The sequence below is a fragment of the Lagopus muta genome, chromosome 7 (genome assembly GCF_023343835.1).
Source record: "Lagopus muta isolate bLagMut1 chromosome 7, bLagMut1 primary, whole genome shotgun sequence".
NCBI lineage: Eukaryota > Metazoa > Chordata > Aves > Galliformes > Phasianidae > Lagopus > Lagopus muta.
The window spans coordinates 44,174,810-44,195,822 of record NC_064439.1 but is presented as its reverse complement, the minus strand read 5'-3'; the positions used below and the strand labels follow the sequence as shown (position 1 = coordinate 44,195,822).

Genomic DNA, 21,013 nt, shown 5'->3' with positions numbered 1-21,013 from the left:
CTGCCTCAAATACATATGTCATGCTCCTCCTGCAAAAAGCTGGCATTAGAGCTAGCAGTGGCCCAATAAAGGATTACAGTACAGTAACAAAATATGGGGTCAGAGATGAGAGAGTGCAAAGCAAGGATTTTCTCACTAACAAAATGAAAGTCTCAATATTTCACTTCAGAGAGCAGGGGCCAACAGAAGTACATCCTCTCTTTATCACTTCACTAGGCAGAGGCATTATTAAGGTCACTGAGGTATAAGGATGGGAATCTGGAGGCCTGAAACTGTGCCTCTTTGTGTACTTAAAAACATAGATTTTTAAGAGAGCATCAGTAGGAAGCAGATGATTTAATTTTATTTCTAAAAAATGCAGAACTGATAATCAATTATTTAAAGAGACAGAAGGTGAAGTCCAAATTCAGAAGCCCTTCCACTGGAGCAATATATGAACGTGTGTTTCACAACCTGTTCACACCATTACATGGGATCTGTATACCTGTATACAGGTATACCTGTATACCTGTATACCTGTATATATCTGTATATCTGGTAACAACTGCTTTGACTTTGGTAGTGACAGAGCATCTGGGGCTATCCAGCTGAAACTGTCTCCTTACTTTCTCTTTCTTGTTGTCTCTGGTATTGTGGTTCAGTTGTTTCCATACTCTTATGATGCATGCATTTTTGACTGCCATAGCATTAACAGAACTGCATACAATACTTGATTTAAAAAAATCTTCAAATCCTGTTGAGAGGAGTTCATTAAAATTCTATTAATATCTGTCTCACACTGTGAATAAATTGTTAACACTTCCTTGTTCCTCCAAACATAGCCAAAAATAAAGCAATATCTTTCTGAAAAACATTTGACACATACAAGAACAGCCAAGTTCTTGATGCAGCATGATACGTTTTTGCTAATAGGTCTACTGTTCAATATTCTGGTAGCTTAAGATGGTCATCTGAACAGTAAGTCTTGTGATAATGAGTATGACATTTCACAGTTTAGCTGGGGATCTGCCTACTTGAGTCGCAGACACTGAGAAAAGGAGAACAGATGGAAACAACAAATCAGTTCTTCAGGTCTTTGACTTTCCAGAGCTCCTGAGCACCTCCGTAACCTTTAAAGTGAGATCATGAAGTTCCAGATAGGTTAAAATAAGAATGCCAGTCTTGTAAATCTGTGTGTACTTTATAGCTTTCTCCTTTCTCCATTATGCCTCACAGGCAGCACAACTTTTGCCTCTAGGGTAGAGTACAAAGGGAATCCAAGAGGGATAGACTGCCAGCATTGCTGTATGTCTTCACTATGATAGAACAAGAGGACATTCACAAGTCAAGTACATGGTAGCTTCTTTGAACTGGCAAACTTATGAAAACCTGAATAATGGGCAGGAGATACACAGGTCAAAGGCTTCTGCCTCAGATCAGATACAAAGTTCTTTATGGGATTTTACAAGAGAATCTTACAGCAGTTTCAGAAGTTCAAGAAACAATACATCTTTCCAATGCAAATATCCATGCAAAAAAATCATTATTCTAGGAGAGCATTTCTCTGCCCAGGCAAAATCAGAATTATCTGATGTTAACTAAGCAACACAGGCTTTCCCTTTACCTTTTTCCAATGTTCTTATGCCTCCAATGCATCTTCATTTGTCCTCTTATCCACTTAGGAGAAGCTCTCTCCCATATTTTTTTGCATTATTGCTTTTTTCTCCACTCTGTTCTGCTGTATGGAAGTTGCTGGGTCAGCAAGTGTGGGGCTGTCAGCTTAGCCTACTGTAAAGGTGTAGCACTCCAAGACTGTTCTAAGAGGTCTTCACACACTTTTCTCAGCACATATGTTTGGATCTCAAGTCTGATTAGCTTTAGAGCTCAGGAGCTTTCAGTTTGGACAGAGTCTGTGCAAACCATGCCTCACTCTGCTCCAAGAATCCAGTGCAGCGGCCTGGCAGACTTGAGAGCAGCAATGGGAGCTAAAGAAAAATTCAATAAACTTTTTGCCACAGACCAACATGAACTCTTCCATGATACTAACTCTTGACCTTTACACTAACCTGAAGAGTACACCGAGTGAAGTTCTTTCATAGCGTTAAGCTTTAACATTTAGACGACTTTGCTATCAAACCAAGGAAATTGTTACCTAACTGCTTGCCTGAATTACATTGACCTGAAACAACTTTGAAGACAAAATGTGCAAGAAGTTTGTGAATAGACTGACATAATGGAAGGAAAACAAAAGATCTCGCTGTGCATGGTTTGCCTCACCACTGACTAAGATGAGATTTAAATTATTATAAACATTAGAAAGAAGTAAATCCTTAAAAGAAATCAACAAGTCTTCATCATGAGTTCCATTTATTTCCAGATGTTCTGCCCAACATTCACAAAGATGACCCTATGTCATGTTTGGCACCAGAGAGACCATTTCCTTGCCACTTCCAATAGCTCTCCTGGTTTATTACCAAGCACTGCTTTGCGCATGCGGTCAGGTTACAAATGACTGCAAAGGACTTAGTGCACCAGCCATCAACAAGGCGTTCAGCCCTTTGCACAGATGATCAAAACACTTACAGAAATGTCAGCCTACCAGCCTGCAATACAAATCTCAAGACCCCAGAAGTTAATAAATCTAGTCTCTCTATTAATTAGATAAAGAACAGCTGGGCTCTTGGACATCTTTTCAATCCACAAAGTATTCTTATTAGTACTTTTAAAGAGAGTCAGATTTCTCACTGTACACTTAGAAACTCCACTTACTTCTCAGGTTCAGGATTCACTGTGACTATTCCCGGTTCATCCACACACACTAATATGGCCTTGGAGAAATTTTTCTCATCATTGAATACCCTGCTGCTTACCCCAAGTTTCCAGTTACACACAGAAGGGCTGGTTTGTTCCCAGGGCTTTTCCTACAAAGATTAAGGCTGCAGAAAGAAGCATAGGTGGGGACAGCTTAAATCCTTCAGGTTATATACTCAATAAAGTGAAAGTGAAGCAAAATATATCAGAAACGTGAAGCTAAGTACAAAACTGATGCATTTTGCATGGCAGGGGCTAGAAAAAGATCTTAGGCTGAGATTTTTCCAATCCTGACAAGATTGCAGGAAGGTGCAAAGTAGGCGGAGGGTGTGTATTTTGTCAGAAATGCAGTCAGTCTGGTACTTCTCTCCAGTGAAGAAACCCAAACAGCTGCCCACATAACTGAAAGCTCCCCTACATCTGCTCTGAACTGTGTTAATCCCTGTATGCAACATTTCTGTGGCACAAATCAGATGCCTCACAGACTGTGAGCTATAGAATCTGCAGGAACATAGTAACAGGAAAATGTGAAAATATAATTGCAGAGAGAGAAAAATGCATAAATACTGTTATTTGATATGCCTTCGAATGATGTAAGAAATGAAACAGTTCCCTCCACCACATAAAAATTGAGCACAAAGAAGGATGCTGTGAAACCCTCCAGGTACCTTCAGCACTGTCAGAGGACATGCAGCACCATACAGAACAAAGCCAAAGAGCCACCCATTAGAAGAAATCTACTCAAAGCTATCTTGCTTATATAGTGATTTAACCCACGAGTTTTGTAAGACAAGTATTTCAGCACACTGTAGTCTCACACATCTCCAGCAAGTCCAGCATGTTCCATCTTGTCATTCTTGCAAACACTAAATGGGGAACAAACCCAATATTTTCTACTTTCCAGTTTGTTTATTCTTAATGTTTGCGGTTCCTCTTATAAAGCTTGAAAATAGCATTTCTTCCTCAACAGATTTTGTCTTTTTCCACTTGGCCAATAGTGTTTCTGCTGTCACATGGTGGGAGCCAAGACAGCCTGCTTTGTTTGCTTCCTTCTTTATGAGCTGGCATCCCTGATCTGCCTTTCTTGCAGTTATTAAATGAGCTGGGATCCATTAGCATCTGTGGTACAGGACACTGAGAAGATGTGACCCCAGCCTGCAGTGCATTTGCCATAGAAACCTGAGCAGTTTTTCCTTTATCCCAACATATTCATTCCTTCAGCAGAAAAAGGAGGAAGATTCATTTCACCCACCCTCAGGATACGTAACTGCAGGTTAATTTCTTTTGTAGTCAACAGGAGGAAAGAGGCACCTGTATATCATGCTGCATCTTCTGAAAGAATTTGTTTAAAATAGCCACACTACTGAAACACAGCTCTTTTCATTCATGAGGGTGACTGGTCAGGTGGACACGATTATTTTCTGCTCTCAGAGTTATGTGAGGTGAAAGCCAGCCAAGGCATCTTGATCCCATAACCAGCAGAGAGCGCTAGGAGGAAAAAAAAGGAAGGTATCACGTGAGGAAAGCTAGTGTTTTCAGTCTGTGTCTTCTGAGGCATTAGCATGATGCCAAATACAGCTGACATCTTGCAAGCTTTACATTGCCACTCTATTTACAACTCGAAGATTCAGTTGATGAAAGAACAGAAGTGGTTGAATTGGTTGAATTTGTTCGACTATACTCTAGGGCCTTGAGTGTCCTTTCTTAAGCAGCTATTTATACATTTATAATGTTCAAAAACTGAAAAGAAGTGGTTTGGATGCAGCATCCAGGGTTCCCAGAGCTGTGCAGGTGCTGGTCCCTCGGCAGCCCTCTGCCTCTTGGCCATGCTCCTGCAGACCATTTGCTGCAAACTCAGCTAAGGGAGGGGTAGCACAGGAGCACTGATTTTTGGGTTGTTTTTTTTTTTTTTTCTTTTTCCCCTGTTTTCATCACATTTTCATATCAGTTTAGACTGTTTTCCTGCCTATTCACCTTGAGGACATTCTGCTCAGTGCAGGAGGAATCCCCTTTGGCTCAGATAACTCATGCAAATGCACAGCTTCTATTTTTCTTTCCAGCATGGACAGCTTACAGCCTGGTAAAGTACAGAAACTACGGGTGACTGCTGCATGCTGGAGAACGCTGGTGTTTCACAGTAACTTGCTCAGAGAAACAGACTTCATTTCCAGTTTAGTGAATTGAAAGGCTCAGGCTGCATGGATTCAGCCCAAGGAGAGGCCGGGGTTGACCTCATTTTGTTATTTCCAGGGGAACTGCATCTACGCTGCTCTATAAAACAGCACAAATGTAAATGAGGTGGGAACTGCTTTCACATCTCATTTAGGTAACAGATGAGTGAGGCATGAAATGCATTTCACAGGCACGAGTAGCAGAGCAGTTTGCTAAGGCTTGCGACAAGGAAGAACTCCTGTTTTTCACGTACAAGCACTCTGCTCAGAGCACTGGATTAGCTCAGAAGCATGTGTGGAGAGGAAAAGTATTATCAAGAAATGGCACCTTGGCTGCTTTTATTAGCTCTCAAAATATTCTGGATAGTAATCACGGTCCATCCAGAGGTCTTCTTTCATTGCAAAGATTGCTTCTTTTCTTTTTACATGAAATAAGTCATATCCAGATGGCACCAAACAATGAAAATAAAGAAATAAGTAAACATAAAGTCTCTGCTCTTAGCAGTGAGATTCTGAGCCAGAAAAGAGACTCACTTCTGCTGATATATAAAGACCTAAACTGTCAGGAAAAAAATGTTATCAGTCATTTTCCAAATCACAGGTTGGCAAGGACAAGGCAACAGATGTAACATCAGAGGGCTTTTTTAATGTCTGTAACACGTACAGGACACAATTCAGGTTTAAGGCAAATGAACATAGCTATGAAAGAAGATGGAATAATGAGGGAAAATGCCAAAGTCTTCAAAACAAGTTAAAAGTAACAAGGTACTCTAAATTAGAGAAACAGTGAGATGAACTATGCAACTCATGGAGAGATATTCAACCCCTCAGTATCAGGTGAACATAGAAGGAAATTTGCTGGCAGACAGTCAGAGGAAAATCTGAAATATATTTCAATGTCAGTGGCACAGTTGAAAAGTTCAGCAAAGGACACAGTCACAAGGAGCACTTCACACACTGAGGGCAGTAGAATTGCAGACATCCAAGAGGAAAGCAAAGCAAAGCAAAGCAAAACCTCTTTCGCATCACAATGATAAAGCAGTTCAAAAAGTGTTCCAATTTTTTTCAACCCCACCAGAAGTCACTTCAGAAGTCTTCAGCATTTATGTCTTTCATCACAGAAAAAGTTGGAATGTACGTGTTCACAATATGAAGTACTGCCTTTTCAGTGTCGAGTCAACTAGGAAGCAACTAAAAATATCTAAACCAAACGCCATTTCACTCGGTTAAGAACAGTCAACCACAATTCTGTTGATCATAGAAATGTCAGTATTTTTACAACCACTAGAAATTCATTTTAAAATAATTATCTTTACCAGCAGAACTTACTTCTTAAAAAGCACTGCTCTTTGGTAGTTCTCAAAGCCCTGTAAGAGCAGATGTGCCTCCTGCTCTGTAGGCTTTGGTTTACAGTCCCTTACAGAGTGCCCTTTTTTAATTCCAGTGAGACACAAAGTCAGGTATACACACAAACTGACTACTATAAATAATGGCTTTGTAATGCTTGAAATAATAGCTCTAAAAACTAAATAATTCACCCATTGCTCAGGCAAAACTTCCACTAATTTGAGACTGAAAGGGAAGTTTACCTGAATCAAAATTGCATGAGCAGGACATAAATTGCTATGAAATGACAAGGAAAATATGGAATAGAGAAACAAGTAAAGGACTCCAAGTTTTGAACAGCACAGGAATGACCTGGAGGAACATTGCTAATGATTCAGATAAGTCATTACAACTGTTTTTTTCTTGTGTTCTTATACATAAACACTCCTTCCTTCTCCTTCCTTCACTCTGCTCAGTTTAATTTGGTAAATGTCAGCCCCCAGGCCCACCTTCATCCTCTCAGTTAAATGACTGTGACTCTCTTGGCTGGCTATCACTGGCATAGCTGCTGGCAGCAGCCTTTCCTGCCTATGTGCTAAACTAGCCCTGCTCCCACCTTCCTATCCAGCCCAAAACAATGACTCCTGAATTTCTCTTGCTCTTTTCCTTTTCCTTCCCTTCCTGCCAACTGTTTCTTGCCACCTACTTTTCATCTTTCTTCTGCAGTTCTCCCTCCATCCTCTCCCTACCCTCTCTTGAGGTTCCCCACCTCACTCCATCCTCCTGACTCTCCTTCCCTATCATTATCTGGGATGGTCCTGTTCTGCAAACTTAGCCATGCCCCACAGCATCCATATGAAGCTGAGAGCTGCCTACACACATCTGCAGCCTGTCACCACACACATCTAATCCAAGCCTCAGCCAGGAAGGACCCTTCAAAGTAGGTCTGATGCCAATAAATCTGACTTTCAAGAGTGACTATCATGGCACAGCATGTCAGCAGTCCTCTGGCATTCACTCTTTTAGCTTCTGCAAAGAAATGGATTCACGAGAACTAATCCCCATCAGCCTTTTGCTGCTCTTTTTCTCCAAATGCATTCAGTGTTTCACTCACCACAGCAGATGAGCATTCCATGGACAGGAGGGACCCCGAGCTTTACATTATAGCTTCAAACCACACAGTAGAAATGTCAATCTTTGTATCTCTGCCTTTCCTTTTCCTGCAAATGAGTTCATCTGTCTCGATAAATGGCAGCCATCCGCAGATCCTCTCAAAAGCATCACTGCCTCAAAGATAAAAGGTACAGCAAATGAGTTGTTTGGAGATAACCATTGTCTCAATTCATCATTTGAGTGACTCTCAGCCTGCTGTCCATTAAACCTGCTTTTTAACATGCTGGAAAGACCAGAGGGTCCTCTAAGTCTTCCTGTGGAGCACTCAGGGCATTTCAAAATGTCATCTGAACACTGCTTTTTTTCCTTTTGCCTTTTTTTTCCCCTCTTCGCTACTTTTTCTACCAGCATGGCTTTTTGTTGCACTGTTTTTCAACTGCAAATTATTAAGCATGTTGGCAGAAGCAATCCAGCCAAAATCATAGGGTCTATCTAAAGGGTCAACAGCAGCCCAAACTTAAGCACTGAGAAAAGAAACTTTGACTTCCAAATTCAAGAAAGTAGCTACAAAAACAAGGACCACAGAGGTATCTTCTCAATAATCAAGAGCCCAGGCAGCGGAATATGATGGAGATGCTCAGACACTGACCCCAGTTGTTACCTCATTTGCAGTGCTACTGAGGAGGGACCTGAGCTTTGCAGAAGCAGCTGTTAACAGCTCACTTCTCTCTGTCCCCTTCCTAATAACTGACACTCTCCACCTCAATAAGACCTGCGCATATTGCAGACCTGATCTATGTGCCAACATTGTTTTGGGGATCAGCCAAAGATCAAGACCCTGCTGAATTTCTTTCTCTCATGTTTCAGGTCACTGCGATTCTCTCAGCACATGGAGGCCCACAAGTGGTTACACCTGTGTTTTAGTCTGGCAGAGGGATCTCAGGATGGCATCTCGCTGCCAATGGAATGTAGGGCTGAATGGCTTTGAATTAGCTATGTTTAATGTACATTTTTCTAGTAGCCTAGAAATTATACTTATTAGCATAAAAGACTGCAGAATTAATGTCTGAGGGCTATATTGCTGTCATGACTTGGCGCACTGGCATTATAGATCACCTTTCTGGAACACTTATGGACAAACGCCACTGCAAAAGAGAGCCACTTATCTGCTATTACAGTAAGAGCAAAGGTGCTGTGATAATGCCCTGTTATTTGTATTTTATCAAATGCACAGCATAGACAATCAGCCTGCCTAATAAATCCATTGGAGCAGTAGAGTGCAAGTTTTTCAGTGACCCATTACTCACCTGCTGGTTTCCGATTACCAGAGCTATACGGTATGAGGTGCTGATTCAAGAAGTCAATGAGCACTCAAAGGTATTGGATCTTAGAAGCTGACCTGGTCTGTGTCTCCTTCATCAGAAACCACTTGAGCATAACAAAGACGACGACTGAGAAGAAGTATTTTAGTTCTGCAAATATCTTGCCAGAATGACTGATTCAACTTCTTAAATGCTATCTGGGATAACATTTCTGGCCAGGAACCCTGCCACTAGTTAAATTGCTGACTTTCTCAGTTAAAAAAAAGAAAAAAAAAAAAGTAAGAAAAAAAAGGGCAAATTCCTTTGATTCTAAAGCCGAGACAGCTCTTATGTCTTTAATTTGTGATCAAACACTAAACTTAAATGAAAAATAGTCATGTTAATCTCATTTTATGTCACTGATATATCAACTTAGCTTTTGTCTTTCACCCTTCCTATCTCCCCTGCGTACCTTTTTATGACTTTCCTACTTTTCTCCCCTTGAATCGCTGAGGTCCCATTTCACCTCCAAAACTGATAAGACTCTTTAATCATAAAGCTGTTCACTCAAATTGCAGCAGCACGAAGGATGAAGATATTCCTCATTCTCCTGTAAAAAATTTGCAACAAATGTGCACTAATCAGGACTAATAGGGGAGAATTCACAAACTACTTGAGGTCAAATATTTCATACTTAATGACAAGCATGTAAATCTATGTATAAGAAACCAAATAAATAACCCAATTTTAAAAAATACAGAACTTCCAGCAACTCCCCATTGATTTTCCAGTCACTTTTTTCCTCCACTGCTGTTGAAAAACTGAGCACTTACACAATTCCTCACTCTAGATGTTCCCCTTTTTAAAACATTCACTTTAGGAACACTTCTCTGAGAAACTTCTGTCTCAGTGTAAGAGAAGGAAAATATCAAAACTGAGGTTTGGGTTGACAGCTTTAAATGATGGGATTAAGAAAATAACTCGTTTACCTCACGTAACATCATACATACTGATACACAGTGTCACTGCAGGGACTTAATGCAACTGGTAAAAAATTGTTTCTAATGACTGATCAATGAAGGTTTGCAGGTTTGCAAAGTCAGAGACAGCCACTGCATGATGTCACATTTGCTTTGGTAGCAGATAGCAAGGAAATTATTGCTGTATCCAAACTCTCAACGTTTTTCAGTTCAGAGAGTTTTCGGAATGCAGTGTTGTCAGTGGATCTGATCCTGGAATCCCTAATCCCTGTTCAACTGATCCCATATTAAAAATAAATGTTTAAACTCAGGCTCCCCAGACTATTGCAGCTGGTTTGTGTTGTTTTGATTGTCAGTCTCCAAGGAGAACAAAATCTGAAAATGGTCCAGGAGTATGGTAAGACATAGAAAGTACACAAGGATGGAGGCTTGCATTCACCCATGTCTGTGCTCCTGGCAATCCAAAATCAATTTCACCCATACCATAGGAAAGCACTGAGAATTCATACTTCCAGCTTATGAATAAAGTCTACATCTCAGAAAACACAAACATACCACAGAACATTCTGGCTACTGCTAGGCTACCACGGCACTCATTTTCCATCAAAGATGTTCCTGGTTGCTACCGAACCTTTCAGCTTAACCACAGCTTATGGCTGTGGCAGTATCGACACACAGTGACATCCAACCGATCTTTGCAGCACAGCAGACACAGGATGCTGTTTGCTCAGGAATGTTATTAGCCACAGGTCCCTGAGCTCCAATTGTTAGAGAACATTCATTATCAGGCTTCCGTATGAAAATGGTGAGAAGGCAGCAAATATGACGAGGCAGTGTTCTCAGTTTTACTCATGCAACTGCCTCTGGGGACTAATTAAGAGTTGCTTTTGTAATTCACGAGCTATAAATTCCTTCAGATGCTTTTGGAAACACTGTGTGATCTCTTTGGCAAGCTTCTGTTTTGTGCTGATCTGGCAAGTCAGCTAAACTTCCCAAAGCATGTAACAATCTGTCTGATTAACAGCAAGTGAAAAGCTGGGCACGGTATCTGGCTAACGGCAGCCGGTTTGTTAATTTGCTGTTTCCCCTCCTCACTCACTTAAGGTTAATTGTACATCCCGCAGAAGTCTGCGCTCCATTCTCCTGCTAGACTTTTTTAATTAGCTTAATAACATCATCTTATTTAATGACTGACCATAGCTAAGAGGTAGAACTAACTATGCCTGCATTGAAAAAAGAGCAACTTGAAGTGGTAAGATAGGATGTTGAAATGCAGCTATTCTCTGCCTTAGGAGAAACACAGCTGTGGTTTTAAGTTCCATTTGCAATGCTTCCTTTCTTGTGGGCATGCAGGGCCCACCATCAGGCACAGGTACATTCAAGCTATAGCTTTAGCCTACGGTTATCCCTACAGATGACAGTGGACCAGCAGTAGTTGTGTAAGGGATGGGCCCCAGCAAATTCAATCTGCAAGTCTGGATAACCAAAAGGACATTTCAGTGTGCTCCTGGCACATCTCCTTCCTACAGGTTAGAAACAGAAATTACAGAGAAGCTATTGGACATGCAGAAAATGTGGGTTTTGGTTTTGTTTTTGTTTTTTTTTTCTGTCTGCCATTTGGGAAAGGGAAGAGAAAGCCAACACTGGGAAATACAAGGCAGAGCAGAGATGGGGCAGCAGCAGCAGCTGGGGCGGTGGAGCTTCCTGGGGCTACCCAAGCAGATAGCCAAAATCAGCCAAAATCCAGCCATAGGGACAGGAGTAGGTCTCTGAAAGAAAATAGGCAGATCTAGGCACAGCTGGACATAACGAGAAAGACTGAATCACAGGAAAACCTGCACAGGCAGCAAGAGTCTCTGATTCAAAAGAAGAAAGATTTGAAGAGAGAAAAAAAAAATAACAGTGACTTTTATTACATCAGACTGAAACAGCCAGGGAAAAAAGCAGCAAGATCTTATACATTCTTCTTCTCCATTTTTTCCAATTATACCAGTTGACCTAATAAAAGATATTATAATTCCCTCCAAACCATCTCTCTCCCACATCGAATCACAAGCACAAGCACAATAACTCCTTGCTATCATGCAGGTTTTATAATATCATGTCAATTTTTTATTTTTCTGTAAAAATACCAGGAATATTTGGAGAGCTGATGGATATTGGAGTTGTTCTCTTGTGCCGACAGCCTCCTTGCTAAATACTGAAAACAGAACTAGTCAGATTGGGGTTTCTTTTTTTCATTCATCCCTTTTGGTTATAAAAGCTTTCTGTTTGGTTTAAAAAATAAAAATAAAATATTGAGTGGGAAGAAGTAATATAAATGGATAATGAAAGAAAATTATTATCAAAATGTTTCCCTCTTCACTGCTACAATAAAATAAAAATGGTATTATGTTAACAAAGCCAAATTGTCAAATGCAGAATTACTATTTGGTTTAATATACCGTTGCACCCTGCCTATTCGAAATGTCCCAAAGTGTCTTGTAATAGTAAAATCAGTCTTATTGCATATGTATTTGATTTCATTACCAGCCAAGCACTAAATTGAGCAATTAACCACCTAATAATGTACTTATCAGAGTTTGCTGGGTTTTCTTCCTCCTTTCGCTGTACACAGGACTATAATCCTGAAATTTTCATTTTGCTTGCAAAATTTTTTTGTTGTAATTCAAGGCATTTAAGCGCAAAAACTCATCCAAAACCACGCAAGCACTTCGGATATCATCCTGTATGGCTACAGCCCTGCCAGCGCATTAAGGTGTGCCCAGGAAGGCTCCTGGGCACTGGACATTGACCACGTGTCACCCATCCAAGTGCTTTCCAAGGGTTCCAAGCCAGGTCTGAGACAGCACAGATTGCTCCTGTCAAAGTGGATGCATATTCTGGAGCTTCTGAGTTTCATAGAAGTCTTTAAGCAGCAATAGATTAAACACTGCACAAATTCACTTTGTTTACAGAACGAGCTATTACCCCGCTGCCTTTGAAGAATACATTTAAAGCCAGATATTAAGAACACATCTGCTATCACACAGAGACCAAAATACTGAGCCAGCAGAAGAGTTACCACAAGAATGTCAATCAACTCTAAAAAGTCCTATTCTTTTCCATTTCATCCCTTCAAGAAAGGGCTTTTTATATTGGACCCTCCAAATACACTAAATATGATTTTGAGTGAAGCAATAAAGAATTCAGTTACGACTAACTGTAACATACAATATCTAAACAAGTTTCATCTCAGTTATTTAGGCTCCATCTCACTGCACAGCAGTGTTCAGAACTCTCCCAGATAAGGGCTCTCAAGCTGTCTTATTTCTGATACCTCTCTATATTTTTTTACCTGCTGATCACTGTCTTTGCCAAAGTGTTCTCCCAGATCCAATTTGTATCTGAAACAGATTTTTTTCAGTTCAGTCACCAACCCAACACCTGTTCAAAGAAAGAAGCTTGAATCACACTGAATTTTTAAAAGAAAGTTCTAAGAGTGGTAAACTCCAGTCACCTAATGAAGTTAATTCCTAACGCCACTGAAATTCCTATTCATCCTTTTAAACTGAATCCTGTCTTGCACCCTCAACCTAACCTACACCACATTCTCCTATTGAGATTCTCTTGAGATCTGTTCACACCTGGAGCACGAATCTTCCAACTGCCTCCCATATCACAACCTACTCAGTGTTTCTATGGATCATTGGCACCGTCCTCACAAAAATGCAGAGGATAATACCAGCATGCTATCTTTCCACTACCGTAGAAAGTTAGTCTTAGCTGTGGGCACCTGCCACCAAAAACGTGTTTTCCAAGTATCACTTTATCTCTGCTTCAAAATACTGAGGTCTTGGCAGCACAAACTTTAGGTTCTTGATCATGTTCAGCTGCAGATCTTCTACGGCAGTAGGTTATCTGGGCAAGATGCCCTGCTGCTGATCTTGCTAACAGCTTGCATAAACTACTAGCCTTCAAATAGTTTCCTTCTACAGCAGCAGTATCTACTCTCCTTTCTCTGATCTAGCCCTGCTGCTTATCAGCATTGCCAGGACTACGCTGCAGACATAGGTGTAAAGTTCTCTAAACATATTGAGGATGTCTTCCATGGATGTCACTGTGGCAAAGGAGGGCACACCAGAGAGCTGTGATACCTGTAGCTCTGACAGCTTGTCAGTGTTATTCTGTGGTTGCCTACTAGTACTGTCTTCAATTGCAAATACAAACTAGGAGACCTTCCAGGGAGACTTTTGTGCTCAACATCTCAATGCTAGTCAACTGCTGGCACTGGAAAGGTAGATAGACTACTGCTGAAGTGAATTTGAGTTAGAAAAGCTATGTGCAGCAGGTCATATGCTTCAGCCCATATCAAGAAATAACACAGTCCAACATTTTTTCAATCACTCTCTGAAATTAATTCAACATTTTTGCCCAAGAACAAATTTGCATCTAAATAACTCTTATATGAGCTTTGAACTCTTTGAACCTCTTATATGAGGTTTGAACTGGAGCACAGGTTTAGGACCACATTCAGACTACAGTATCACCAATCCTTCCTATATTCTGCTGCTCTTTCCCTCCTGGGACAGTAGCAGCAGCAGGTCATAAAGCTGTCCTGTTTCCCACTTATGGACTCTTGGGTAGTGGCCAAGCCTTACTCATTCTACCTCTCACCCTCACTTTAGATCAAGACATCTCCATTCTCAGACTGTCTGCCTCTGTCTTTCTACCATTATACTTTTATCTTAAGGCCTTGTACTCATTTTCCACTACTTGCTGATGTTTGATCCTTTTCTTTTTTTCTTTTTTTTTTTTTCCTGGACAGTTCAGCTCCTCTCATTATTTGCCTGCCTTTCTCTAAGGCTAAATCTGGTTTTCAACAATCTTTCCTGTAAAATCATGTCAGTGGTGTTGTGGTTTAGCCCAGCTGGCAGCTAAGCAGCACACAGTCATTTGCTCTCTGTGGGATGAAGGAGAGAATTAGAAAAAAGTAAAACTCATAGGTTGAGATAAAGACTGATTAATAGGACAAGATATGGAGGGTAATAACAACAATAATAATAATTGTTATTATTATTATATTAGATACATATATATACATACATGCAAAGCGAGTGATGCACAACACAATAGCTCACCACCTACTGATGTATGCTCAGCCAGACCTCAATAAGAAGCAGACCCCAGTTCTATTGCTGAGCATGACTGCACATGGAAGGGGTCATCACTTTGGCCTGTTTGTTTCATCTGTCCTGATTCTATCTCTGCCCAGCCTCCTTGCTGGCAGGGCAGCATGAGAAGCCAAAAGTCTTCGGTTCTGTGCAAGCACCGTTAGTAACAGCTACAACATTGTCACATTAGCAACATCACTTTTCTCCTAAATCCAAAACACAGCATCATACCAGCCACTATGAAAAAATTAACTGTGTCTCAACCAAAACCAGGACAAGTGGTCTCAGAAATGATTTCCCTTGGTTCTGATTAGTCAATCTATTATATTTCCAGAGGTAGGTAAGAGCAGAGATCTTGGCTTGGTGACATACACATGTATTTGCTCGGGAAATGTGGAATAAGCTCAGACAAGCCTGGTCCATTGGAGACAGTATTCAAACGTTAGACATGTCAAATAATTCCTTTCATAAACCTAGCAAACTTCTTCTTAAAACCCTGGGTTTATTATATATATATTATATAATATAACCATTTGAAAATGGGTTCAACTACTATGGTTGGCAACCTTGCTTTAATTTATCTTTTGCCAGTTTAGAACTTTTGGTCATTTTCCACCACTGTTGTCTGTCTTTATGTGCTTTTTATCCCTCTGTAGTGTTTACTCTCCTGATATACACATGGACAACAATTGTCCCTGTTCAGCTTTAATATTGCTACTCTAAAGAGAGCATGTCCCTTTAATCTCTATAAGATAAAGTTCTCTTTTCTCCCAGCTACCCTAATAGTCTTTCTTTTCCAACTTGAATTTATCTTTCTTGAGCGTGGCTGATCAGAAGAGTGCACAGACATCCCCTGCAGAGAAGCATTAACACTTGGCCTTATTTACAGGAAATCTCAAAGCAATGCAGACTTACAGTGCCTTTGTCAAGGCAGGATCACCAGTGTTTCATTGCCATTCTGTAGTGAAACATGGACCCTCATTATCCTTGGTTAAGAAATTTTTCTACTTAGTTTCTAGTATGTAGCTTGTTATGGTCTTGTTTCCTCTGGGTTCTTTAGTGCTGACTGAGTCCAGTCAGCCCATCTATGTCAATATTTCTCACCCATACTGCTGGCAAAAGTCTCCACTTGGTTTTTACCTTTTTCCCAGCAATAACATGAAAACAGCTCCAGTTTCCTCTTTTTTCACTTTCACCTCCCTTGTCAACTCATTAGGTGGACTTAGTCCTCACTTGCACTATTTCTGTACAGTTGTCAGGTAATGTGGCATCTTCATAGACTTAACATCTTTAATATTGCTTTTGTTTTGCTAATCTGATAAGCGTGCTCTCTCTAGCCTGACCGTGAGTACTGTGCCTCTCTTCTACACCTCTTACAATGGCCCAGTGCAAAAAGATTGACTCTTAGGTACTCTTTCCTAACTCTTTTTTCTTTCATCTGTGATCTCCCCTCCAAATGCATTGTTCAAGCTACAAAGGAAGACCACAGTCCTGGCTGACACCTCAACATGGAACGACTCACCCAAAATGTTCAGATGCATGGATAAAGGCACTTTAGCTTTTCAAGCCTCAACCTGCGCTTCAAGAGACCAGGAAAAGTTCCTTTAACACAACCAGTTTGCAGCAGACTCTGCCCAGTGCACTGCAGCCCTGGAGGACAAAATTTTTCCCAGTGTTTTCATGCCTGTTGCTTTCAACAACTTCCACACCAATCATCATGGCATACATCAAAAAGCCTTTCATCTAGAGTTCTGACAGATTTCTACAGTAAGGTTGGGGTTTTGTTCATTTAATAGACACCAGGGAAGACCGACTCCAGTTTTTAAAATCTGAGTGGCCTAAATGAAGTTATTTTTTCCCTGCTTTAGCATTGAAACTAAAATATTTTCTTCATGTTAGGGCTATTGGTATTCTTTAAGGTAGGAAAACACAGTTATAAAGGTAACACAGTGCTTAGCAAACAGATCAGTTATAAACTAGAGTGTTTCTAATTTGAGTTATAGGGTCAAACTGGCAGTTACATTTGAGGACTTCAGAGAGAGCAACTTGCAAGGAAATCAGGGAGAAAATTATTTACATATATTTGCCTGTGCCTCTGGCTTGAAAAGTGCCTCAGTTAGTCCTCTAGTTCCTATGATGTTGATGGAGGAATGCTCCTCTTCCATCAGCTGCCAACAGCACCAAGGAGCCATGGCAGAGAATGGGACAGGAGAGATGGAGTCCCAGCCACAAAAGCAGGTGAATAACACTGTTCGTCTAAGGATGATCTTAGTTAATATTGTCTGCAGGATTTCAGGAAAGATCAGATTGACAACAAAGTAGATATTTTGGTACAGAAACGAGACATTTCTTTCTGTTCCATCTTTGTTCCTAGTTTAGTAATAGATGAAGGCACACATGTGTGCTAGTAATGTTGGATGTGTCTCAAATACATGTCCAAACTGTGAACCTTTTATGTCTATATACCCCCATATTTGCTAGAGTATCTCTCTATGTTACCCAGTTTAGAAAAAAAAAAGAAGAAAAAAAAAAGAAGAAAAAGAAATTGGAAGACTAGCATAAAACACAGTTCCTAGGTTGAAATGGTATACTTGGTTGTTATAGTAACTTGTCTTTTGTAAAGGTCTCTTTGTGACAAAACAGCGGTCTTCTGCATTAGCAGAGGATCTTTTGTGAAAAGATGTAAAATTATATGTGCAGGATATATAATTTGAGAATTTACAAAAAAATCTTTGTCTTTCTAATCAAATTAAACCAGAAGATACTACCTGAGTCAGTGACAAAAGCAACACAGCACATCGGCCTAAAACTTGGTTAAGCTCTGCATAGATACAAGTGGAGGAGAGCCTTCTGCTATCTTCTCAAAAACAAGTAGTTTAGCTGTTAGGGGTGCTACAGTCTCACACACATCCAGATTCACTGTTCTGCCAAGTTCACTGTCACGTTGCTTTTTTCTTAATAGACAGGGCAGCAGGGGGAGGATTAAGCATTTTATCAAAAAGACTGATAACAAGGTCTCTTTGGTTGACTTCCAAATGTACTTTTTAAGGGATCAGATGCTTCTTTCCCCACTCCATAATTTTTTTGTGAAAAAAAGGAGATATAATACACCTAGGCAGACATGAGCATGTGTGAAAGTCTTGTCAACGGCTAACGAAGTGTCCTGATGCAGACATTAATTTGTACAGTGTGCTTGTTTTTCTGGGAAGATTAGAGTTTCACACATGTCCTCCTTATTTTTCCTTGACCTCCGAGGGCTAATTCAACACGTATGCTTGATTAATTTCATTATCCTATCCTATCTGCACAAAATGCTCTGTTTGAGCATCTGTAATTAGCCATTTTTTCATTGCTCTATTCCTATAGTCTGCCCATAATGAGATACATAATGCTTTTCCAATGCGCTAGAAATTGTAGGTGGGGTTCTCAACTGTCAATTGATTGGCTGTTACTGTACATTCTCTTTGTACACTGATCCATTCTCGGTCTCTCAAAATGCAGGAAATTATACCTTTCAGACAAACAGCCTTATCCACATTTAGCTAATATATAAAATTTATATGTGGCAGCACCATAGAACACATGGAAACAGACACAAGCACAGCATATCCCTCACAGACAATTTCCTCTGTGCATGCTTCCCTTTTGTCACATTTGGGTGTTAAAATTCAAGCAAAATTCCATAGGACAAACATTCCAAACACATTCTCCAATTCAGATTTGCATGCTTGCAATCAACAGAAAGGGCAGTCAACACCCAATCTCCCACCTTACTTGTAGAAAACATGCTGTGCTTGTGGGAAATACATCTCAGCTTTGCAGTCAGTTGTACACATACAAACCAATGAGAAATGCACACGAATTTGCCCTGCAGTGACTAAAACAGGTTTGTCCCACATACTCTGCAGAAGCAAAGATCTCAGCTTGGCAGGAGAAGGAGGCTCCATTTTGAACCGCCCGGCAGAAGCAGCGCAGGGGGAACGCTTGTCCTGGTCCAGACCTTCACTGTACTTAGAAACTAGGATAAAAATGATGCTGGGGGAGAATTCTGGACAGCAGGGACATATTTTCTGTATTCTGATCATCAGTCTGGGTGATAGTCTTCTGTTCACAGCTTACCAAGAATCTTCCCTGAAACATGATTTGTTTCAGGCTTCTAACAAGAAAATAGCATAGATCTCATTTAGTGCAACTAGATCATGTTTAAGGAATCTCTGCAACAACCTGTAAAGTTCTTAAATGGGGAGGAAGTTCCTCCTGCTAACATAATAAGCATTTTGGAAAACAAAACACCTTATTGGCTAAAAGCCTATTCCTTCCACAGATCTAACCACTCACAAAAGCCATATACATATAAAAATTTTTAGGAACATGATTTTTCCAAGACTCTTAAGTCAATCTAAGACAACACCAGGAGAAAAAATGGGCTCTCTGATTCACACAGGCCCGTGGCCCTGTCCATAGATCATGCAAGCAAATGTCTTCTGCGTGTGTTGCAGAAGAAACACTAGTTTGTGCAGAAAGTCCTTGTGACCTTCTGAAAAATGTCATAATTTTTGGTAAAGGCAGCAGAGGAACTTAATGAATGAGACAGTAAATAAATCTCCGTTCCTCTGAAATAATGACTAAATAGTCAGAAGATTGATTTTGCATTTTAATGTTTAAACAAAATGACTCATGCTCAAAAAATAAAACCCTTTCTCTTATTCTTAATCAGCCCTTAGCAGGATGAAGCATGCTGTACAAGTTTTCTTGCATCAAACTCTTCTGCATTTACATCAGAAATGCTCTAGCCTTCCTCAAGATCAAAACAGGCATCGCATCATGATTGAAGACTGCATGTTTACAGCACTGACTCTATCTGTAGTCTCAAAGGAGTGACAGCTTTGCTTTAGTTTAGCCATCTGCAAGGTGGTTGTAGTAATATTGATTTATTCATCTCTCTCAAAGGACGAGGATTAGCTGCCCAGGATACTAAATGCTAGACTTCTTCCTGCAAGCATTCCGGCAGATAAGTTTGTAAATACTTGTTTTGCTTTAGAGAAAGCCATGTTTGACCATCTCTCATTTTACTTTATTAGAAGAACCTTTCAGATGAAATCAGGTGAAATGTCTCTTTTTAACTTACTTTCTACTCTTAATGTAACAATCTCTTACAAGAAAAGGTTTGTTTAAGCGACAATGCTAGAGGAGCAGTATGGACAAATGGTTCATGTGTTCCATCTCCTTGCAGTGGAAATTTGCACAGTGTACATATACACCCAACTCCACATCAAATTACAGGATCTTGTGAAGGTGCTGCGATGTTCTACCAATTCATTATTACAGATAACGTTTCGTATTAATACCATTTACAAGCTAGATTCTGCAGAAAGGTTTCTTCAAACAAGAAAGGAAAGAACTGGGAGAGTGGGGAAATAAAGACTTTGAATCCTGCAGGAAAATGCACCACTCATCACAAATGACACGGATTTAGACCCAGGGTTTATGCCTGTATGTTATGTTTTTCCCATGCATATTCCCAAATGCTATGCAATCTTCAGATTGAGTTTGAAAGAGAGCAAAATAAGTTGCTCATCTCTGCCACTGCCTTGAGATCGTTGACACCGCCAAAGGCAATGTTTCAGAAAATAGCATTACTTCAATCATGGTTCTCTTTTGTCTGGTCTACAGAAATAGCTCCGTCACCAAATAGAGATCATACTTCTCTTTCAGGTCTGAATAACCTCTCATACTGTTTGCCATTCCAGGGCAGCTTTAGTGCTGGCTTATGTCGATGCAGTGCCCCTTTCTTTGACATCTGGAATATCTGCTTCCACTGCACAATTCTCTTGATTTTCCAGCACAGCTGGCTGCAGTCTGCATAGGAGGAACCTACGTTAATTCTCATCTCTAACAGAATCTTAGTTAAGCTTAAGACCCAAATGTTTTCATTTCCTAATCTGATTCCACTCCTTTGCCGAAATGCTACGTCTTTTGGTTTTAAGCATGTTGGCTGTGTTATGTTACAGAAAATCTGCTTTTGTAATTTGTTCAGTTATCCCTTTGTTTCCCTCTGGGCTGTAAATAAGGAGCGCAGATAGTACATCTTTCTAACCTCTTTCTGCCTGTCTCATTCCAAGGGCAGGAGGAAAAGGGTAGGAGGAAAAGGATAGGAGGAAAAGCAGTGAGAGTCCATT

The 21,013-nt window shown here is 40.3% G+C and overlaps 1 long non-coding RNA gene across 1 annotated transcript in view; it reads right to left on the bottom strand.

The window, feature by feature from the left end:
* Positions 1-2,442: 2,442 nt before the first annotated feature.
* LOC125696446 (uncharacterized) overlaps positions 2,443-21,013 on the bottom strand; it is a 108,795-nt gene continuing 90,224 nt past the window's right edge. The window contains exons 2-4 of the long non-coding RNA XR_007378346.1: positions 9,174-9,311; positions 7,402-7,570; positions 2,443-4,278 (exon numbers count right to left, since the gene is read on the bottom strand). This is a non-coding gene — a long non-coding RNA (uncharacterized LOC125696446). The remainder of the gene's footprint in view (positions 4,279-7,401; positions 7,571-9,173; positions 9,312-21,013) is intronic.